The following is a 24,761-nucleotide window of genomic DNA, read 5'->3' as shown; positions in this document are numbered from 1 at the left end:
AAACGAATCACGGGGAAACGTCGAGTAAAAGCAGTTCAAGGTTCTCGTGTCTCGGGGAGACAACAACGCACCATGAAACGGAGCAGGCTGCAGTTGTCTCTTTCACTGTATATCAGATAAAACCTGATCACCTGCACCAGTTGTGACGCACTTTTCTAACCTTCATCACCTTTGACACATAAAACGTTTGATACTGATTTTGCCAAATCGCTAGAAGCACTGAGGATACTAATCGATCTATCTCTTTTTCTATCTCTCTTCCTCTTTCTCTGCTTCTCTCTCTCTCTGTTTCTATCTTTTTTTTTATTTTAGCATATTTCTTTCTCTTCTGTATTTGTCTATATCATTCCTTATTGGACGTTGTTAATTGTTTAAAATTGTTGCTTGGGCGGTAATCGTTCTCTTTGAAGATGTTTAGTTTTTGTGTTTGCTTTAATTCCTGCAAACTACCAGTGAAATATAATGTATGTAAGCATTATATTTCATTAAGTAAAAAACCCTCAATAAATTTATAACCGCCCGGGTTAGGCAGCGGAAAGTGCTTGTATTGTTATGTAATATTAAAAAATAGATAGAACACCTATGGCTTATTGCGCAACAAACGGATTAAAATAATTATAATCTTCATTAAGGAACAAAATGCCGAAATCACACGGACAATTTTTGACCGGTTGGCAGTATATATAAATATAAATCAGAAATCTATTTCACTGATATGTTCTACGCTATTCAACGCTAACTTCGATTATTGCGATTCTTGGGATTTGTTCCTTAGTTTTAACGCTCTTTGTTCGATTTTACACGACACTTGGGATCATTGTTTTGTTGTTCGTTCCAATGTCAATTATAATTTGTACTGTTTATCATTTGCTTGTGACCTATTGCTATACAGTTAAATTTGCGGTCTTAGTGTCTACAAATGCTTAATTCTAGGATATTCCATGAAAAGCATAAGGAATTATCTAAGTAACCGTGATCGGGAATAAAATTGTGACTGACTGTCTAGAATTCGACTGAACTGGTTCAAATTTTTTTGGCCGATTTTTTGTTTTATCTGTTTTTGGCAGATTTGTTGCTCTTCCTCTCTCATTTGTTCATTTTGTTCTTGTTATTTTTCTTTTGGTTGTATTATACCACGTTAATATTCGTTACAATTGTTTTTTTTATTTGTTCATCTGTCGTGGCTTTTTCGATTGACGATTTCGTTGGCGTCTAGAAGTCAAATGCTTTCCCAGTGTCAAGTGGAACCCAAGAAGAACTAAGTATTACTTTTTTGTGTTTGTGTGTTTCATATTGTTTCTGTAAAGTTGCACGTTAGGGACGTGTACCAAGACAACTAAAAAGGCTATGCGGTCCATAGCTTTCTAGTTGACTAGGTCTGTGCCTGGCTAACATATCGTTATAACTTAAGCTATTTTCCAAGCATTTGGAAAATAGCCAAGTTTAAGGCAACTATTGCAAATGGTAATGAGGTTATGGCTTTTGGGAGGGGTATTGACACTGGGAAAGTTTGTTGTTCTTTATCCAACCGAACTGCAAGGTTGGGATTGATCAAATTTACACGAGACTTGGGCTCGTTGTGGTTTCAAGCTTTCATAGATCGATCAAATTTCATATATCAGTAGTGAGGAAATTCACTAACAAACAATTGCTGTACAGTGATATACAAATTATCTATTGTCGATGGTTTTCGGTCAAAATCGAATCTGATTTTTGCAGTTTCTTCATTGCCTGCCGTCTTCGCTCTTATGCTTTCCATCTATTTATATCTATCTATCTCTCTCACACATACTTTCTCACTTTCTCACTTTCTCACTCTCTCACTCTCTCACTTTTTCACTAGCTCACTAGCTCACTCGCTCACTCGTTCCCTCTCTCACTCGTTCACTCTCTCACTCGTTCACTCTCTCGTTGGCTCACTCGCTCACTCGCTCACTCGCTCACTCGCTCACACGCTCACTCTCTTACTATCTTTCTTTCCTTTGCTCTCGTTATCTCATTCCTTCTTTTTTTACATCTATTTTGCATGTAATTATTACTACCTTTTGTTCACTTTTATGCGACGACACTTGCTCCCGCTTTGGCTGTACGTTTTCTTAAGTCGGTTAAGCCTGAATCACTATTCGTTATTATATTCTATGTTTACTTTTCGATTTAAACCTTTTACACGAGACTTGGGCTCGTTGTGGTTTCAAGCTTTCTTAGATCTCACAAATCTCACATATCAGTAGTGAGGAAATTCACTTACAAACAATTACTGTACAGTTTGAGCAATACGGCCTTTTCGGACCGTTACTCCCAAATAATTTAAAAAAAACTGTACAGTGATATACAAATACTTAGTATCTATTGTAGATATTTTTCTGTCAAAATCGATGTCAGATTTCAATATGCCGTTTCTTCATTGCTTGTCTTCCAGTGTCTTCTTCATTGCGTATCTTCCCTTGTCTTATAACTTCCTTCTCTTTATATCTCCATCTCTCTCTCTCTCTCTATCTTTCCTTTTCTTTCATTTTTTCTTTTTCAAAATAGATGTAAATTTTGCATGCAATTATTACTATCCTTGATTCACTATTACACGACGACACTTGCCCCCGCTTTAGTCACTAGTCGTGAGGCAAGTGATATTTCAAGCGAAACATTTGCTTAATTTCTACCTCCATTTACTTATTTACAATTACAGCACTGCGGCATACTGTACAATTCACTTTTTGTCAAGTGAACACGTAATCTAAATTCGTCAAATTTTGTCTGTCACTGATTAAATCTAAGGCTTCGATTACTAATACTGAGGCCCTTTCTGGCCAACGATCGATGATGATCGATAGTTTGCGATGAACTTGATGAACAAAAATTAACTTCAGATATATGTATAACACAACCCAGGAAACAACAATTTCATGAAATGAATAAAAATGAACCAAACTGAACTAAAATGACTCTGAAATGAACAAAAACGAATTTCAACGGTTCGCCAGTGGACAAATTTTGGCTAAAAATGAACCAAAAACCTATTCATCGGTGAATCATTGCACAGAATGAACTATCGGTCGTCATCGATCGGTCATTGGAAACCGCCTCACTATCTTTCACATTAATTTTCAACAGAGGAAGGAACTTAAACTGGTTTCGAGTTGATTATGCGTGTAATAAAAACAGCAATGTGGGTGTGAAAAAAAGAAATGAATATGTAGTATGAAAACAGTAGAAATCTGTCTGTAGTTGCGATTATGACTTAAAAAAAACATATTTACAATTCTAAATGAAGAAAATATAGTTATATAAAATGCCGAATGCACGAAGCAATCGATATACACAATTAAAACACTATAAGAGACAAAAAGCATATACAAACTAACACATGCAAATGCCGAGTTTGTTAGGGGTCAGCTTGTGTAGAATTTTATGCCTGTGTGTATATGTAACAGTTTCGCAGTGGCCCACAAAAATGGCACACATAAGAGTTTCAATATATATAAATATGTTTTTGTAGCACGGTGCAATGTGATAGTGTAGCTAAGCAAAAAGCTAATCGGTGACCCAAGCATCGACAGCATAGTAATCGCAATAAGGATCACAATGAGAGCGAGAAATACGAGGAACACCTATACACGCATCATAGCTTGCGGTTCTTACTGTTTCTATGATTGTGTGAAAAAAACCGAAAAGCGCGAGAACAGAAGCAAATCCAAGAGGGTCAACCCGTTATGCTAAGCGCACACGCTTCACAAGCAAAAGGCGGCACACTCACACACATTACTCGCTTGGTTGGTAGGAATGCATCGGTACCTCGATATCGTTCGGCGTGCAAGGCTCCTCGTACTGCCGTTCCGGGCTGTTCGTGGTGGTGCTACCGGTTTCGGCATCGGTTTCCGGGTGCTCCTCGTTGGTGGAGAGGAAGGTGATACCGAAAGCCTGCTGCTGCTGGTAGTGACGGCGGTCCCAGTAATGAATATCATCTAAAGGACCCCAATTTTGTCGCTCCGGCGAGGACAACGGCCCAATTGCACCATACATCGTACCACGCTGTCGTGGCTGAATCTCATCGTACGAGATTGTGGGCATATAGACGTGGTGGTGGTGGGTATCGTACGAGGTGGTGGGATGTGCTGGGAACATTAGGGGCCTTAAGTGATGCACATCGGGCAGGGGCGATGTCCCTAGCTGACCAGCACCTGCATTTCCTACAGTTTCCTCTGGTTGTGGACTACGTTCCAACGACTGGCCATCGTACCCTTGCTCGTTCTGTTGCACCTCTTGCCGTTCTTCCTCATCCTCTTCCTCAACTTCTTCCTCAACTTCCTCATCCGCAACTTCGTCATCCGCAACTTCCTCATCTGCAACTTCTTCATCCCCAACTTCCTCAACCTCAACTTCTTCATCCTCAACTTCCTCATCCCCAGCTTCCTCACCCTCAACTTCCTCATCCTCAACTTCCTCATCCTCAACTTCCTCATCCTCAACTTCCTCATCCTCAACTTCCTCATCCTCAACTTCCTCATCCTCTACTTCCTCATCCTCAGCTTCCTCATTTTCAACATCCTCTTGCACATTTTCCTCATTCTCAACTTCCTCTTGCACATCTTCCTCATCCTCAGCTTCCTCATTTTCAACATCCTCTTGCACATTTTCCTCATTCTCAACTTCCTCTTGCACATCTTCCTCATCCTCAACTTCCTCTTGCACGTCTGCCTCTTCATCATCTTCCCCTTCCTCAGACAAGTCATCCTCTTCTCCTAGTTCATTCTCTTCTTGGTGTCGTTCTACGGCAACCTGCTGCTGATGTTGTTGCTGCTGCTGTGGTGGTATGTGACAGATTGGCGCGACGACTGCCGTTTGGCAGGTTTTTGGTACATCGAAGTCGAGCGGTCTGCTAGTGGTGCGCTGTCGGAAGCTGACCGGTCGGACGTAGTACGGCAAAGATCGATTCTGCTGCTGCTCCTGATGCTGCTCCTGCGGCTGTTCCTGTGGTTGCTCCTGCTGCTGCTGCTGCTGCTGCTGCTGCTCCTGCTGCTGCTCCTGCTGCTGCTCCTGCTGCTGCTGCTGCTGCTGCTCCTGCTGCCACTCCTGCTGCTGCTCTGGATCAAGCCCGTAAACTGCGTTTGTGGAATGATCAATGGGTGGGGTGTGTGAAAAACGGTACTACACTTCATATGCACGTGTACGTACGAAGCATGCTAATCTAGAGCTGGGGGGCTTTTGGATCGGCTGGAATTAAAATTGTCGGCACCTGCGTAAAGTTCATGGCGTTAATGCGTGCTGTGTGTGTGTAAAGTGGAAAACCGGGGGGGAAGGCGAGTGGGGAGCGTTGTATGAAGATAGAGAGAAAAAGAAAGAGAGAGCAGACAGTTGCTTACCTAGCGGAAGTTCGGATATTGGCGACAGTGCTGGCGGTACCGTATCGTTACACACCGCCGCTAGCAGCAGAGTAAGCAGTCTCGCGTTCGGCTGCTGCAATGCTTTTGCTTCAGCTGCGTTTAAGCGTGAGTACAAATCCAAAGCAGCGGTTAGACGGGTGAAGAAAGAAGATTGATCTTAGCCACTGGCCGGCAACGAAACGCGTTCGGTTCCCGTGTGTACAGCTGTTGCAAAAATCCCGAGACATTTTCCCGAGCGAATGAATATAAAGGGGAGGAAGGGGTGGGGGCGGGAGGCTGATGGAAAAGAAGGGTTTTGCTGTCGCTGGTGGCAGTGCTGCAAAATGTCACTGTCAATGTCATAAACAATTCTGACTGAAACAAAATCCATGTCAGCGTCACGTACTTAATTGTGATGATGGTGAGTTTGATACTCAAACAGTTGGTGTACCCAATACATAATTCGTTACATTTTTGCGACCATCTCTTGGTCAGTCATTTTGTAGTGACTTTTTTTTTTGCTATGATCAGTTCTGCAAAATATCACTGACATAGTCATGAGAAATTCCGGCTGAAAAAAACATGTCAGCATCACGAGCTCTACTGTGATGATTAGAGGTGAAACTCAAACAGTTGGTGCGACCATCACATGCTTGGAGATTTTGTTGTTTTGCAACCAACTCTTGGTCAGTTACTTGTGCGCGATATTTTCTATCGGTCATCATCGCGATAGTCATGGGTAATGCGGGGCGTGCAGCAAATAGATCTCAGCAACAATCAGAGCATGCTTTCTCGCTCTGTTTGACCCGATGGACCATTGAACCAGACAGAGCGAGAGAGCATGCTCAGTTTGTTGTTTGGGATCATACGTCAAGTATATCATATGAATGTGGTGATTATCACCGACTGAAAATGTCGTGACCAGGTGAGTGTTCAAGAGTTGGGTGCTGAAAAAAGGATGTCACCAACCATGTGATTGGTCCACCAACTGTTATCCACCAACACCTGATCCTCACAGTTGGTGACTGAAACAGTTGCATTTCGCAGCGCTGATCACAGCCAGAAAAAGTCATAATTATGCTAGCGACGGCATGAAACACAGCTTGTGAGTAAGAGCATCGCGCTTGACTCAATCAATCGCATGTCGCGTTTGGCATGTCATGACACATTTTGATTGAGTATCTGCAATGAACATCAAACTACCACGAATATGTTCATTGTTTTTGGTTGTGATTATCACGTGATGCTCATGACATTTTGCAGCATTGGGCTGGTGGTATGGGGACGTTTGGGGATAAATGCGGGTAATGGGGGGGGGGCATACTCTCTCGCTCACTAGCTCACTCTTTCTCTCTATCTTTCTTTCTCTCTCTCACACACACACACACACATACAAACACACACTGTATGTGGAGGAGGGAATGACACACACACAGACACGCAAAAGAAGCCATGATGGAGCCAGGAAAATGGATGTGGAATGGATCGCCTTTTGAGCGGGCAGGTACTTGGGAAAGCGACGGAAAGGGGATGAGGGGAAGGGGCTTCGCGCAACACTTGCGTAGCAGCGTTCTTACCTAGGGTTGGCGGTGGGGACGACACCTCAGCATGGTAGTCGATTTGCGGCGAGGACGGTGGCGGGGGCGGAGGGGGTGTCAGCGCAAAGACATCTTCCGCCCCGCTGGCCACCTGCTCTGAGCGGTAGCTAGCCTCTGGCCATTGTTCCTGATCTGCTGAATGTTCCTGATAGGTCTGATGTTCCTGATATGCCGGTTGTGCCTGATCTGCCAAATGTTCCTGATATGCCGGTTGTTCCTGCTCGTTCGATGTGTTCGGCACCGGTTCGGCCACATTCACATCATTGATCACCCCTATGGGGCAATCGTCAGGGGCAGCGGATCGGCCGGTCAGCGGCTCAATGGCAGGCGAAGAGACGGCTCCCGGCTCCTTGTGGCAATGTACGGAATAGTCGATTGCTTGTGGAGTGTCGGCAGGGGCCGCGAAGACTTCCGGCTCCTGGTGGCGTTGTGGCGTGTCGGCAGGTGAAGCGACGACTTCCGGCTCCTGGTGGCGATGTGAAGGAACGGCGGGCGAAACGATGGCTTCCGGTTCCTGGTAGCGCCGTACGGAATTGTCGGCAGCTGGTGGCAAGATGACAGGAGCGGCAAACTCCGGCACCTGCTGGCGAGGCACGGGGCGGCTATGGACGGGTCCGTGCACCGCTCCGTTGGCGTGCGCCGGTGCATTCTGGGCGCGCGGCGGAAACGCGTAGTGGCTTGTGAGGGGCGACGGCAGCGAGGCGAAGGCACCGGCAGCTGCAGACGTCACGGTAGCGCTGGGCGCCTCCAGCAGATGGCGGCCCGAGATAATCCGCCCATAGTTCCACGGGCGGAACAGACTCTGGTTCGCGTGGAATTGCTCCACCGCTCTGGAGTGCTGCCAGAAGTGAGCGAGCGCCTGGTACCGCTCGTAATTCTGCCAGTAGCCAGGGGGCGACTGCATCTGGTGCATCTGCCCTGCCCGGTAGAGGCCGTGCGCCTCCTCCAACGAGGGGTGGGAGTGCATTGGGTGTGCCGCCATGTACGCTGCCCGCTCATTGCTGAATGGAGGTCCGAGTGCCGGGCTGGACGAGGACAGTGCCAGACCCGATCGCATCCACGGGGGTACGCCGCCGCTGGCCGACTGTGCCGGCGGTTGCGGTGCCGACTCCGGGATGCAGGACGACGACTGGGACGGGCGCACCGGATCGTACCGCTGCATCGACGGAGGCGGTTGCGGCAATGGAGCTGGCGCATCAAACGGGCGATGCGACGGGCCGTGGGCAATTGGCAAGCCCGTGGAGCTGTACTGGTGGGAGTAGGGCATGGCGAACGACGCAGGTGGAGAGCGGTGGAGAGGGTGATGGTGGGGGTGAGGGAGGTGGAGCGCTTCCATTCTGTATTGGTGTTCCATCGAACACAGCTGCAGCTGTTCCAGCGTTCGCTGGGGCGAAGTTTGGTGCTGTGGGACGGGCGGTGAGATGTGCGGTGGCATGTACGGTGGGATGTGCGATGGCAGTGGACTTGGTGGTGGCAGTGGTTCGTTCTGAACCTCCTGATGTTGACGCTGCTGTGTCTGTTTACGTTTTTGGCGTTGCTGCCGCTGTTGTTGCTGTTGTGATTGTTGTGGTTGTTGTAATTGCTGTAGCTGTTGCTGCTGCTGCTGCTGCTGCTGCTGCTGCTGCTGCTGTTGCTGCTGTTGCTGCTGCTGCTGCTGCTGCTGCTGTTGCTGCTGTTGCTGCTGTTGCTGCTGCTGCTGCTGCTGCTGCTGCTGCTGCTGCTGCTGCTGCTGCTGCTGCTGCTGCTGCTGTTGCTGCTGTTGCTGCTGTTGCTGCTGTTGCTGCTGCTGCTGCATTTGCTGCTGCTGCTGCTGCTGCTGCTGCTGCTGCTGCTGCTGCTGCTGCTGCTGCTGCTGCTGTTGTTGCTGCTGTTGCTGCTGCTGCTGTTGTTGCTGCTGCTGCTGCTGCTGCTGCTGCTGCTGCTGCTGCTGCTGCTGCTGCTGCTGCTGCTGCTGATGCTGCTGCTGCTGCTGCTGCTGCTGCTGCTGTTGTTGCTGCTGCTGCTGCTGCTGCTGCTGTAGTTCCTGCTGTCGCAATCGTTCTTGTTGTCTCTGTTGTTGTTTTTGTTTCTGTATCTGTTGTTTTAGCTGCTGCTGCTGCTGCTGCTGCTGCTGCTGTTGTTGTTGTTGTTGTTGTAGCTGCTGCTGCTGCTGCTGCTGCTGATGCTGTTCTGGTTGTTGTTGATGCTGCTGTGTTTGATGTTGGGTTTCCACTGTTGCATTCCGCTCCAGCTCTCGGAGGCGATGCCGAATCCATGAACGCAACATTTGCTGCCGCTCGTCCTCCTGCCGCTGCTCCATGCTTTGTTGTTGTTGATGGAGTTGCATTTGTGCTACCTGCAGCTGCCGCTGCCCGTTGCCTACCGGTTGCTGTGCCTGAAGCATTTGCGCCCGTCCTTGTAACCTTTGCTCCTCCTGTTGCTGCGATATTTGCTGCTGCTGTTGCTGCTGCTGCTGCTGATACTGCAGCCGTTGTTGCCGTAGCTCATACGGCTGCACTTCATAGATCTGCAGCTCCGGTGACGGCCGACGAGGCGGCTGATCGCGCACCGGACCATAGGTCAGCCCGCTATCGGTTTGCGTTACTACGTCGCGGCGCAATTGCACAGGCTCCACCTGTTCCGGGTGTCTAGCTGTCTGGTTTTGCGCCACCGGTAGCTCCGGAGGGTGCACTCGCGGCCGCGCCTGTAGCCTTTGCCCCTCCTGTTGGCGTGGCATTTGCGGCTGCTGCTGCTGCTGCTGCTGCTGCTGCTGCTGCTGCTGCTGCTGCTGCATTGGTCGATGAGGCCGCACTTCTTGCAACTGCATCTCCTGCCGCAGTCTACGCTGCTCCCAGTCAACTTGTTGCTGCAGCTGCTGTTCCCGGGTTTGCAGTTCAATGTTGTCAACGTCAATGACAATGTTCAGTTCTCGAAGTGTCTGCTGCTGCTGCTGTTCACGCTAAACAATGCACACGGAAGAAACGGTACGAGACACGCGGATGAGGTTACGCGGATCGGGAATGATACGACAAAGGAATAAATCTTCTAACTCGGACGACGAACTGGGTGGACATTTTGGGTACAGTTTCTTCGAGATATGCCGTTGGGACCACACGGTTTGTTTGTTTTTTTAATAGCAAAAAACGAAGAAAAGAAGAAAAAAAGCTCCAAACCACACAATAAAAGTTCGTGTGTTTGATGTGACAAATTACGTCCTGGTAAGTTGGCGTCCTGCTGCGTGCGTCACATACTTCCTTCTCCTCCTGGCAAGCCATTCCAAAGCAAAAGCTCGATTCTAAATCAAGCTCGTGTTTCGTGCTCTGATGCCAGCGCGAGGGGGAAAAAAACTAAACAAAACGTAACCAACAGCAACTGTGGCGGAGATTCAATCCGAACGAGCATCAACGTCAATGTAGCGTGTGCGCGCCTGCGCGCACTGCCTGATCGTTCCTACGGTGCTGGCGGCTTGCCAAAGGTCCTTTCCTATGCCCAACAACGAGATGACGCAAACAGCCCTCGCACCACCACCGCCAAGGGTAACCGTTTAGGGCGAAAAGAAAATAGATTCAGGACTTCTGTGCACCCAAGGCGAAGCCTTTCCCCTTCATCCTCATGGTCGGAAGCAGACTCACAACAAAGCGTACCCAGGCGGCGGGCAGCCGTTGCGTTGTTGCCAAAAGCGGTTGCCAAAAGCGCCAATGCGCCAAGCGTTGGACACAGAGTAAAGTGTGGGTGTGTGTGTGTATTTGTGTATGCGCGTGCATAACAATCGAAAATTGTGTATCTTGATGTGTGAGTGTGTACAACAAAAAAAACTTATTCAGAACGGAAAACGATTGAACGTATAAACAAAATCAATAAAACAAATACATTAAAAAAGATACCATAAGAGCAAGGAAAAATACAACAACAAAAGAGCAATTAGATGAAAACGGACAGAAAATAAAATAAAACAAGACTTTAATTACGGAAGATATGAGTCAAAGTCAAAAAACACACACACGCACAAAAAATGAAAGGGATGGTAACCGTTATTAAGTCACAACGCAGTAGAATAGAAGGAAACAATCGCAAAGACATAAAGAACAAACTCGTATCATTCCCGATGCGTGTACACAAACATCCACGGAGAAAAATCCACACGGAGAGAGGTGAAAAGTTCAAACGGACCAGGGATAATAACACACACACGCGCGCGAGCATACACCGGAGGGGAAACACAACCAAACACCATCCCGTGCATAATAATGGCACGCGCCAAACCTTGGTGACGATCACTTTCGCCGTCGGTTGGCCCCGGCCAGATTTCGGCTTGTAGATGATGACCTGCGTGGTCGGTGGGCCCTCGTGGTCCGGCTTAAAGATCTCCTGGAACGAAATGCCCGACACCGGCACGTCCTTGAGCGTGAGCTCGCCGTTCGGGCCACTGCCGCGAATCGTGCTCGGGACCGTGCTGGTGACTGGACCGGTTGCGCCACCAACACCGCCACCGTTGACGGTCAGCTCCGGACCCGGCTTCCCACCCGAGCAGGACCGTGGCGGTGACTTGGAGCGCTTGCTACGGGCGTCACTGGTGGCAGTGGTGGTGGGCGCCGCCGGTGCTACGGGGCCACCCGGACCGGTGGGTTTTTTGGGGGCATTAGTGTTGGTACCGTTCTGTGGCGCTTGTTCGCCGCCGGCAGTGGGGATCCTCCCCGTTTCATACTGCTGCTGCTGCTGCTGCTGGTGCTGGTGTGTTACTTTAGGCTGCACTGTACAATACTGCGTGATTACGAGGAGCAAACGGGGTAAACATTGACCCGATGTGGCGATTGGAAAGAAAATGGAAACAAAATTACCGTAAAAACATTAGCGTCACGACGTTCGTGCTTCCGCGTACGTTTTAGGCAAACGGGCCGGAAAATGAAGCGAGTTAAAGAGGGAGGTAAGTGAAGAAAAAAGGAAGAGGATGTTTGATAGGCAGTGTTGTGTTGCAGCTTTGACCGTGACGCAATCAACAAGAACCGGCGCGATCGTATTCTAAGCAAGCTGGGTAACATACGGTCCTGCTAAGAAACGCATCGTGGGCTGGCGTGGGGTTGTGGTGTGAATCGAATCGGGCACGGAAATGGTTTTACCAGAAGATTGCAGGGATATTTTTAATTTTCATTTTGGTGTTTTATGAGAATCTATTTAACCATAAGGCTGGTAATGGTTCCTATAATTGTCATATTGTGTTCATATTGTGATGGTGGTAGTCATCGAAACCTAAAATAAACTGTTTATAACTTTAATGAAACTGAGTTCTGAAGTGTGTTCAATATCAATAGCAAGGATTCCTTTCATAATTTCTAACCTTGGCGTTATTCAATCATCAGAAATGTATTATTTTTAATGATCAAGTCCACGGACCATGTCCGTAGCGTAAACAGATGTGTTCCGCGAATGAATTGGTTTTTCAAAGCAAACTTTTTTACAACACATAAAGTACTCTTCAGTTAGCTTTTGATCATCTATAAAAGCAATGAAGTGGTATGGAGTGCGAGGCCTTATGCGAGCTCGCAGGCTGTTCAGATTTGTTTTACGGGTTAGAAATTCAAGTTTTTATCAAGCTATAATTTGGGCTGTTATAACTGTGCGCGAGGTGTCCAAAAAGCAAATTCTGCGAGCTCGTTTGGACACCTCGTGAACAGTTTTAACAGCCCAAATTATAGCATGCTAAAGATTTGTACTTTCGAGCAGGTTACGAGCTCGCTTGAGGGTTCGCAATCGCGACAACTTCATAGCATCAGTGACCTCGCAAGAAAGTTTCTTAGCAGTTTCTTCTTCTTCTTCTTGTTTGGCTCAACAACCGATGCCGGTCAAGGCCTGCCAACCCACTTGTGGGGTTGGCTTTCAGTGACTTAATGAATGATTTCCCCCCATAGCAGGATAGTCAGTCCTACGTATGGCGGCACGGTCTATTTGGGGCTTGAACCCATGACGGGCATGTTGTTAAGTCGTACGAGTTGACGACTGTACCATGAGACCGGCTCTACCATGAGCAGTTTCTTAGCAGTTACAATTATAGCACTCGGCGAACAAAATATACAGCAAAAATTATAGATTTGAAATCTGATATATCTTTTTGAAAAATCCACAAAAATACAGTGATGATTACAACAAACAACGCCGAATAAAATAAATTATAAATAAAGTATCGCTCAATCGCCGAGTTCACGAATATATTATAAAGGTTACCAACGATTTCATTAATATTTGTGCAGAATATAGTACTGCATATATAGTACTGTATATAGTACACACAATATTTTGTGGAAAGTTGCTTAAATGCAAGGCGCTGGGACTATCAAGTTGTATGGAGTGCGAGGCCTCAAGCGAGCTCACAAACTGTTCGAAGTTGTTTTGCGAAATTTAGCAGTTACAATTATAGCACCTTGCAAACAGTATTAACAACTCAAATTATAGCTTAATGGGGGCCTTCACGATTCTAGTTAGTTTTTTGTATGGAGTTTGACAGTTGGAGGCTGAAATCATGTAAACACTCCATACAAAACCACACAAAAAACTAGCCTGCGATTTTTAGTCTAGAAAATTTTAGCCTAAAAGCTAGAATTTGATTCGAGTACCTGCTCGAAAACACGGTGTTGTTTACATTTATCCCAAGGTGCATTAAAGAAATCAGGTGATGGAATCTGGAATCAAAGTGTATGTAGTCCAGGTGGTCTCATACCATTTTTTCATAACCAATTTTGAACATCACTTTTTGGCAGAACAGGTAAAAACTTTTTCTCAAACAAGCTTTCTGGAGGCTTGACGAATACTCAAAACACTCTTAAAATCTTCATTCAGAAGCAGAAGCGATAAAAATCAGCCTTCTAAATTCATACACCTTGGGATAAGCCCACCTGTATATTATACTCAATTAGATAGCTGCTCGAAAACTGCTTTACAATGCAAACAGCTGACAGGCTGAAATTTCAGCCTACGAATTTCAAACGGAAAAGGCCCCAACATCGGAAAATTTATATTTCTTTTTGAAAAATCCACAAAGTCTTACAAAAGAAAAAAAAATATTTTGTGGGTGCGATAAAATTGACCAATACTTGCAAGCAATTTCGAGCAATAGAAACTGTTTCAAACCCTCAAAATGTTAGCGGGTATTATAATAATAACTGATAAAAACTATGGGCGAAAATAAAGTGCTTGCACCCGGCAAAACAAATTCGAGCAGCCTGGGAGCTCGCATGAGGCCTTAACTGACGATTGCAATCAATCAACTAACGTTCAATGATACAGATTATTGTTGAATCGCTTTGAAACCTCGAGATTGTAAGTATATTTTTTATTATATGTTTACAGCGATTTTTTCGAAATTATACGTGCATGATAGCATAACATTCCGCTAAACATTGCGAGGGTTTGGGGTAGTATCTTCTGCTCAAAATATTTTTCTATTTTTCTTCATGATTGAATAAAAAAGAAACATTATTCACCGTTCTTTGTCTAAATGATCACTTACTGTATTTTTGGGGATTTTTCAAAACAGAAATGTGAAAAAAGCATATTTTAAACAAACTACAATGATAACTGGCATAATTGTTCGCGTGGTGCTATAATAACTGATAAAACTTTGGGCGAAAAACTGCTTGCCCTCACAAGCTGCTTAAATGCGAGATCGCTGGAGCTATGAAGTTGTATGGAGTACGAGGCTTCATGTGAGCTCACATTCTGCTCGAATTTGTTTTACGGGCGTTAGAGCTATGCGTGAAAAACCTGCTTGCCCTCACAAACTGCTTAAATGCGAGGGCGTTGGAGCTATGAAGTTATACGAAGTGCTAGACCTCGCATGAGAGCTCGCAGACCGCTCGAATTTGTTTTGCGGGATAGCAACGACCCGCTAAACGTTGCGAGGGTTTCGAACAGTTATATAAAAGTATTGATAAATTTCATCACCCCCACACAATCACATTTTTTCTTTTGTAATTCCTTAACATAAGCAAATATCCATTTTTGTGGATTTTTTCAAAAAGAAATATCAATTTTCAAATATTTAGCTAGCTATAATTTAGGCTGTTAAAACTGTTTGGTACATGCAATTATACAATTATAACTGCTAAACTAGGGGCAAAAAATTGTTTTCCCTCACAAACTGCTAAAATACAAGGGCACTGGGGCTATGAAGTAGTGGTGGGAGTTCGGAATCGGACCTACCCCATTCCGATTCCGTGTTTGGAATCAATTCCGGAGCCGATTCCGATGCTGGAATCGATTCCGATGCCGATTCCGTTGTTGGTTTCGGAGCCGATTCCGGAGTTGAATTCGGAGTCGATTCCGGAGCCGACACCGGAATCGATTCCAGGATCGGAATCGGCTCCGGAATCAGAACTTGACTCCAGAAATGGAATGGTTTGAATTGAAATAAGAAGTGTGGGAAGCGAAATAAGTCCGCGAATCTCCATGTGAATACATCATTTACAAGTAAATTTTGATTCTTTGCCGCTATCAACACATAGCATCATTGGACCCAAACGCCTATTCCTATAAAGATGCCCAAACCGACTCCGTTTCGAAGCCAATTCTGATTTCGGAGTCAATTCCGATGTCGGAACCGATTTTGATTCCGGAGCCAATTCCGGATCCAATTCCGATTCCGGAGCCGATCCCGGAACTAAATCCGGAGCCGATCCCGGAACTAATTCCGGAGCCGATTCCGGAACCAATTTTGGAGCCAATTCCGGAACCAGTTCCAGAGCAGATTCCGGAACCAGTTCCAGAGCCGATTCCGGAGTTGGTTCCGGAGCCGATTCCGAAATTGGTTCTGGAATCGATTCTGGAAACTGATTCCGGACATACTATCCGGAATCGATTCCAGAAAATTTTGGAGCTAGCCGGAATTGATTCCGACGTAATCTTCATTTTCCCCATCACTACTATCAAGTTGTATGGAGTGCGAGGCCTCATGCGAGCTCGCAGACGGCTCGAATTTGTTTAGCAGAGGTAACAGTATTATAACGTCTTTTAATTACATCAGGTCTTTGCGTTGTGGGACCATTGCGATTTTTCTGATGTATTACAAAAAAGAAAAATCAACAAAGCATGTATATAACATGCTTTACAAATGCTCGAAGCTATTGTAATGCTATAATGTAAAAGGCTGTAATGTACAATGCTGGAAGCTATTGTAAATAGCAGGACATTTATTAAAACTTGAATAAAGATGTTAATGGAATTTTGCCTCAAGCATTTCATTGTTTCACAGTGTGCATCATTATTTGGCTCCAGCTTTTGTCCATAAGATAACAATGTTGAAATCATTACAAATGTAACATTAAAGTACAGTCTTATGACAACTGCAAATGAGGATTAACTTAGGAGACTCCATCGGAAATTATTGCTTGTTAATTTAGCATTTTCATCGTTATATTTTACCTTCTTCTTATTATTCATCAACGGCACAACAACCGTCTGTCTTAAGGCTTGAATTCATGGCGGATATATGTTATGAAGTCGTACGAGTTGACGACAGCACGTCCCGTGGTAGTAGGTAAATATTTTGAGACTACTATTCATTAAATTATTCATCATGCGTTCAGATTTTGAAACACAAAGATTCAAAAACAAAGTAAAACATACAAAAAAGAGGTTGACTAAAAGTCATAAATTGAAGCCATATAGGATGAAAAAATAATCGCACCGCCCAAAATGAGTACTATTCAAACGAATTATGATGAATTTTAAGTAAATTTAGCAACAATGGCAGTAAAATTCTTCACACATGACACTCATTGCCTTATCCGTTGCAGAAACAAAAAGCCTATCTTTCGGCATGAGACACGGCACTCGTTAGGAATCAGGGATTATCGATTGATGCACATTCATGAGTTTAACAATTCTGGATCGCGTTCGTTGCAATATCAAAGGTTTAGTATTCGAGGTAACGAGGACTCATATTATCCACACAACACTTTAATATTCCACAAATTTCTTTTTACATTTTTTTAACAATATTGCCTTTCACATTGCCATTGCCTTTCAGTTGCCAAAATCTCATACCATACTGAAAGTGAAACGGTAAAATTCATTTGTTTCTCTCATGCTAAACGGTAATTTGAAACTCCTTTTGTCAATTTTGCTCCACCCAGATTTCCACCTCATATCATTCACTTTGAAAATTTCAAGTCAGTGGGGAATGGGAATGAAATATGTTCAAAGTAGGATTTCATTATGAATATAAGCCAAAAAAGGAGTTTAATTCCCCACTTTTTTTTTCTTAATCATGACATATCGAGCTGGAGTTTAATATAAGTTTAAAAAAATCATATTCACGTTCACTCGAACACCAAACTAACCTAAACATCTTAAAAACAAAGCACAACTCGAATCAATGATCGGTCGACTGAATTTATAGCAGGAGCCACATCTCTCATGACGTTTGCAAATCGAAAACTATTCAGCACGTGTCATAGCCACCTAGCAAACAATAAAACATATGATAGCTAGTAAAGGTGTTAATAAAATGAAACGGTCATGTTCAAGGCTAATTTGACCATCACCTTATTTTAATTATTTCCACTGCCTGCTATTGCCAACTGGTGCCTTTGTGGAAGGTGTTCCAACTGTCAATATAACTGTATTTTGTATTTTTTTGAAATGAAATACCTTTCGTCTCTAGCTAAGCTAATTCATAAATTGCTGCCACTAAACAGCTTATCGGATGTGCGCTTGAGGGTTCGTCGCTTTGGTCGTCGGCACAATTGTTTTACTGCACACTTGTGTCGCTTTGCATTGAGTGTTGAGTGTTGAGCATTGATTTGCGTTTGATTTGACGCGCTGGGCAATATCGCACAAAACCAAAAAGTGCAGCACATCACACTTGCGAAAAAATACTTTTGCATCATCACTACCACATAATAATAGAAGCTTGCATCGAAATCGCCGCCGGTTTGGTTGATTGCATCCCGTGCCCATGTGCTTTGGAGTTTTGCCGTTGGCCATAGGAACAGCCGCTTTGAAACGCCTAACAAGTTTGATCGTGGTGTGGCGGGTAAGTTTTGTTTTGGGATGGGTGGATTGCGATTTTGGAATGATTGTAGAATATCTGAATGATGCTCTATCGTGATCATGGGTATGTGTGATGGAAGGAAACAGAGTAAGTGTTAGGTAGGATTGCGCAAGAAGGGTGAAGGGCAAAATAGTAGTCAAAATGTGTGCAGATATTTACGGCTTGCTTATATTCAGCTGGCTGTGTTTGCATAATACGTTTATGCACACAATACTATCGTCGTACACGGGGGTTTGCGCACACACAGCACCAATTCACAATCGCGAAAAACAACCGCGTGCAACTTCACGAGATCGAACGACTTTTCCGCGAGCCGGGGGGTTTTTTTTTCTTCAAGTTTACTTTTATAGTCTTTATGACTCACAATTGTTCTTCACAAAATTCTAATCACTCGACGACGCACAACACTGTGGAATGTTTCCAGGCAATGCTTTGTACAACGCCGTAAGCTGACTTCGTACAACACACGTTGGGGTCAAAGATTTCAACGAACACCGAGGAAGAAACTCTAAGAGTCGACTGAACCGGTTGAAGTTAGAAAACGAAGTGATCGACAGCGCTTCGATCCTGCTAACGTTAGGCCGAAGCCAGCGGCTCCCCGAACACAAGCAACATTCTGACACACGCACACAAACGCGAACCGGCAAACCTATACCACCAAAGGGCAGTGCATTTGCATCATCGTGCATCTCCGTCAGATCGCTGTGGCGCGTGTGTGATCCGCTCTTGGTTTCCCTTTCTAGCGCAGCACTGTGTCGTCGGTCCCCCCCTTGGGTGTTGCTTGCTCACTCGGTAGCGTACGGGAGTGCACGACGCTTTCTCGCTTGCCCTATCCCATCCCACACAAAAACACACACATTTGCACAAACACTAATACTAGCATAGGAAAACACGATCGAGCATGCCGTTCGGGTTGTGTTTGGATGAAATGTGTTCATCGGCCGGGAGTGGCTGGATGAACTAAGCGAATACCCTTTGGGGGCAGTTGCCGGCTATTCTTTGTTTTCATTACAGAATAGAAGACAATTGCGTCAAATATCACGCTACTATTACCATTTTCGGATTATTTTGTAGCAGAAATCGAGTTTTATTTTACCAATCAAGCGCATTCTTAGATAGTGTCCCGCTTTCTATGAAGGACCCTCTTTCGGACCGCTTACCAACCGCTTCGTGCAGACTCGGTTCTAAGGTTCAAACATTTCGCAGCGCCTTTGGCACAAAAAAGGTTACCCTCGCCTTCGGTGTCTAGGCCCTGTTGCCAAGCTTTGTCTCATCCTCCCTCAACTGTAAAACCCCCAAGTAGAATACAACTATGATTCATCACAAGCGTACCTTCGGCTTTGCCTTTATCATTCACCATCATCCTTCTGCAGCTTCGGCTGAGCGAAACAGCAAGCAACCCTGCAGTAAGGTCAGACATTTCAAAAGGTTCATTCAATGTTTTGAGTGACTTTGATTTGACAAAGCATGAGATCCGAGGAGAAATGAATGTGTTTTAGATTGTCGCATCCACACACACGCAAACACAGACACACACACATACAAACAAACAAGATCGTCTGTATGCCTTATTTCCAGATAATGCGTGCTCATGAAATGTTTCAAAAATATGACATCCATTTTAAACAGTAGAAGAGCAAAATAGTGTATTGTTCAACGCAAAGCCACCGACGAATGTATGTCCCTTGTAATTCGTTTCCTTATGCCCTTGTTCCTTGATCTCACTCCTGGGTGTCTTGAATCAACATTTGCCTCACGCTTGCCCAAATCCCTTTGTATCAATGGCGTTCGTTCATTACGGGAAACAGCGTCATGTTTAATAGAACATCTCCCCGCAATGGGTTTGCTTATGATTGCGTGCCATGCGTTCGTTGTAAGATTTTTATGATTGTGAAGTACCCAAATGATGGTAGTCTATAACAACTAAATGCATTCGTATGGGTTGATGCTAAAGAAACGTCTGATTCATGCAAGCAAACTGATAGAACAACAAGCAGCAAAAAGGATTGCAGTTTGCACTTTTTGCGACAAGGATCAACCTCTCTCTTCTTCTTTTCTCCCCTTCATCTCTCTATCTCTCTATCTATCTATGTCTCTATGTCTCTATGTCTCTATGTCTCTATGTCTCTATGTCTCTATGTCTCTATGTCTCTATCTCTCTATCTCTCTATGTCTCTATGTCTCTATCTCTCTATCTCTCTATCTCTGTATCTCTCTATCTCTCTATCTCACTATCTCTATATCTCTCTATCTCTCTATCTCTCTATCTCTCTATCTCTCTATCTCTCTATCTCTCTATCTCTCTATCTCTCTATCTCTCTATCTCTCTATCTCTCTATCTCTCTATCTCTCTATCTCTCTATCTCTCTATCTCTCTATTTCTCTATCTCTCTATCTCTCTAGCTCTCTATCTCTCTATCTCTCTATTTCTCTATCTCTCTATCTCTCTAGCTCTCTATCTCTCTATCTCTCTATCTCTCTATCTCTATATCTCTCTATCTCTCTATCTCTCTATCTCGTAATCTGGCTACTGTTCCGTGTGGATAATCTTGCCAATTTGACACTGACAGATACACAGGGAGACCCCCATCATGCTCACCTGAAACTGATCGGCCAGAGCCGTGAAATCATTCCAGCGCGAGACAGTGACCGTTACCAGGGACCGGCCACAAGCAATATTCCGCAGCTGAGAATCGTCCCGGGACCCGAGCATCACAAAGGATTAATGTGCGCGCGCGTTCACCCTTTCCCGCACGCTCACCCTCGCCACTGGTGGGCTTAGGTCGGTTGGCTGAGCCAACTTCGAGCCTCGTGAGGTTCGATGCGCTAAACCACCACCGACGGAGTATTGTGTTGTTGTTGTTGGGTATTGGGTCGTAAAAAGATTCAGCGCGGCACGCATATTTACGTGTACCACGGGACCAACATAGGGGGAAAGAGCCGTGGGTCTCCATGCACACCAGTGCGTATGCATCGTCGCTACACCCGATAAGCCGGTTAACATGCTCGCGCAGAACCAAAAGTGAAGCAACAGACGAAAGCAAAAATATGAACATAAAGCTATAAAAGCGCGCCACATATATTGAGTCCCACCGAGTTTTGACTTTCAAGACGCAAGACCCGGACCCAAACCACCACAAACACACCCCCGGCACATACCCTTTCCCCACGATAACTGAAGAATGCTAGCGAAAGATCATAACGCCGTGTTGCCGCCAAAAAGTCTTCTCTGGACCCGCGTCACAGCCGAATGAGGATGGCTGACTGGTAGAAGCAATGACAACGCACGCATGCATGCTTCAAGGATGAACGCAGAGAGGATGTCCTCCAGGAGAAAACAAAACCATCGTCAAAAGACGAAGATTTAAGATAAAGGAACGTTATCGCAGGCAGCCTGCGCCTTATCCGCTACACGACGAGCTGGCGGGAGATATGGTATGCCTTAAGAAGTGCTTGTGTGTGTGAGTGTGCTTCTCGTTGAAAACTTTTACCATCGCACCCGGCACCTAGGGAAGCTTACAATCAACCGCTTTCTAAAGCAACACCGGTAGAGCCTACGCATCCATCATAGAAGTAGTAGATTTCAGAAGCGCTGTTTGATCTCGCATTATCGAGAACCTCCTGCCTTGGTGCGCCGTGTGCAAAAAAGAAAAAAAAACTTCGTTTTCTTGGTATTTTATCTAATTAACTTTGGTGATGATGTTTTATGACATGCCCGCTGCTGGTAATTCTACACACCAGCATCCCCACACAACGCATATGCCTGGGTAGCTGCATTCGCGGGAGGCGCAGCAAGATCTGTGTCCGAATGTGCACGAAAAGACAAGCGTCGAAGAAGCTGGAGGCGACTGGAATAACGGGGACCGCGGAAGAGGAGGAGGGTATGGGCAGGGCAGGGAACGTCATAAACCTTCGCTTCTCGGTGTTGGTCTGCGTGCGAACCACGGCCGCGTCGGCCCGGGTGTTGCGGCTCAACATTTAACGACTTTCGCGAGGGCCTTCCTGTGCGCGTTTGCGTTTTGCAAAAAAAATTCAACACCCCAAAAGCTTTGAAAAATGCTGCTCAAAATATTGCGATTTTGGGATTCCTGCGCTTCCCTATGCACACACGCACCCAGATCACTCTGTTTTCATTTTCTAAACGCACACATTCCCAGCACGCCTGCACGTACAAACCCGCCCGGCATGTGTGTACCGATTTGCGAGCGCGTCTGTAAGAGAGTGTGCGCGAAGAGGCAAAAAACGGCAACGCGCGCGCACACACACTGTACGGGGGGGGGGGGGGGCTGGTTTGATTGGTGGATTGGGTGGAAATGCAAAAACCATAATGTGTGTGCTGCATTTGATTGTGATGGCATCCCGCGGCAGAATGTGACAACCAGATGTGATAAGAAGTGACTGTTTCGGTGCACACGCGTCTTTGCGCGCGTTTCACACACGCAAGGAGACTTTGCTTGATGTACGGGCGATTTTGGTGCCGCAATCCAGCGATCCCGTTCGCGAACACGCCAACCTAAAATCCACCCACTCTCCCGCATACACACCTACCCACCTACATACATACACAATCACAACCGATACGGTGGGGGGAAATTCAGTTGCAGGCGCAAAGAGACACACAACACGATTTTCCACTAATAAACTGTACCGCGAGGCTGCCCAACTGGCAGGATACGGATCACTGGACACATACACACACGCACACACACACACACACACACGCGTAAAGACACTCACTGTTTGATTTTGGGCACTTGTGCAAAACTGACGCGAGGAAAACTTTCAATGTCGTTCACTAACTGAAACAACACCAACGGCACACTGAAAGGATGGGAAAAACTGAGCCAGTCGTACGATCGGTAGCGATTAAACACACACGCACACACTTGTACAGTTGTGTGTTGTATCGCCACTTGTTATGGCGAGCGCGTTGATCAGCCGTTTGTTTTTCTGCTGGCGAAGCGCGCGAATACCCCGAGCGAGATTGCGCGCGCGCGCGCTCGCTCCCCAGTATACTTGTGGCAAAAAGCCGAAGCGCAGCGCATTGCGGGGGTAAGGGTAAGATTAAAACCGTGGTTTGGAGGGTGTACAGGATCGTTTGTGCGCTACGGCAAGCTGGCATACAATCTTCCATTTACACGCTGCGTTGGCAGCAACGTATTTGTCGATGCAGGAAAGGACATTCCTTTTAACTTTCATTTACGGAAGTAAGTTTTTTTCCGGCTTTTTCCGAAAAATCCGGCCCCGATATAATCAACTATCTTTTAAATCATGCCGGCAAAAGTTGTGCTTACGGCTGTTCGCTTTGTCTGTTCTGTGCCGTGTGCTCACTGTGCGCTAGGACAGAAGAAACAAAAAAAAGTAAGAAAATCGACTTTTGATTTCAAACACAGGGAGAACATGGGAAAGGCATCTCGAGAGAGAGAGCTAAGCAACGCTTTTGCGCAACTCGACCAAAACTAATTACAAACTCACACTTGTATGCCCTAACGGCGCAACAACACACACACACGTACACAGACAGGGGCAAAACGGACAAGGTCCTTGAGATAGAGTGGCTTTTTTTATTTTTGTAGACAGCACGATACACAATCGATCGATCGACAAAGAGAGAGAGAGAGAGAGAGAGAGAGAGAGAGAGAGAGAGAGAGTGGGGGGGGGGCAGGCAAGCGAGTTGTCTTTAAAAAAAGTCGATTCTACAGTAGCAGATCGGAAGATATTGAGAGAGATTGAGAGTGAGATTGTGTGCGAGCGGGTTTAAAATTGGTGGAATAAAAATACGAATTTCCACCATCTGCGCCCCCCCCCCCTCCCAGGCGCTGTGGAAAACCAGGAAAAATTCGATCAAACAACCCCCCTTCTCAGCATCCAACCTTGCGTCATCACAATCTGGTTTGTTTTGTGTGTGTGTGTGTGTGTGTGTGTGTGTGTGTGTGTGTGTGGGTGTGTGTGTGTGTGTGTGTGTGTGTGTGTGTGTGGTGTGTGTGTGTGTGTGTGTGTGTGTGTGTGTGTGTGTGTGAGCGAAAGGGGCATTCGGGAAAATGATTTTGTTTCTACCTCAACCGATTTTAAGTTGGGAGCCGAAGAGAGCCGCCCTCCCAAATAACACCCGCGGCCCATTCATTCTGGTGAAGCGAAATAAAGAAGCGGTTAGCGCAATTTACCCTTCCAAAACCAACGACGGTGGTCGACCAGTGTTTAGAATATAAGGGGTTTGGGCGAGGGGCGATGGGGGTGGTAATAAAACCAGAGTGAAAGGGGGGTGGCAAATGCAGACGAACTAAAAATAATGGTTGGGAGACCGATGTGTGAATCTTTTCCCATAATAGACATCCACACCCTCCGTCGATAACCCCGCCCCGCCGTGAATCAAATACCTCCTCCTTCCGCCCCTCCCAGCCTGATTTTATTTTTGCTTTTCTGTGCGGTTGTAGTTTACATTAACAACAACAACAACAACCGCAGCAACAACGACAGCAAACCAAAATCAATCATCTGATTTTACAAGAGAGCGCGCAACGCGAATTCGACGATGAATGCGCGCGCGCGCTCTCGTTGTTTGGGGGGGCAAAATATCGCCATTCAAAAAAATTGGTTAAGCCCGAAACGGTGAGGACGGCCCAAACAACAGCACAAGCAACCCCTTGGTAGGCAGCGTGGCGTTGAGAACAGGCCGATAAGCAAGGTCTGGTTTGCAGAAGCGTCGGGAACAGAAGGAGCGGTTGCGCATCCGGTTCTTTTCTTTTTTATTCCCCCCTCCCCCTCTAAAGGACGCTAGACTGG

At 45.8% G+C, this 24,761-nt stretch overlaps 1 protein-coding gene and 1 pseudogene across 1 annotated transcript in view; both read right to left on the bottom strand.

The window, feature by feature from the left end:
• The window catches only part of LOC121598920 (serine-rich adhesin for platelets-like), an 83,620-nt gene that overhangs the window by 23,378 nt on the left and 35,481 nt on the right, over positions 1–24,761 (bottom strand). The window lies entirely within an intron of this gene.
• Positions 5,046–23,560, bottom strand: LOC121599224 (annotated as a pseudogene).

Source organism: Anopheles merus, chromosome X (assembly GCF_017562075.2).
Source record: "Anopheles merus strain MAF chromosome X, AmerM5.1, whole genome shotgun sequence".
NCBI lineage: Eukaryota > Metazoa > Arthropoda > Insecta > Diptera > Culicidae > Anopheles > Anopheles merus.
Note: the sequence above shows the minus strand (reverse complement) of the source record. Positions and strands in the feature narration are given on the sequence as shown.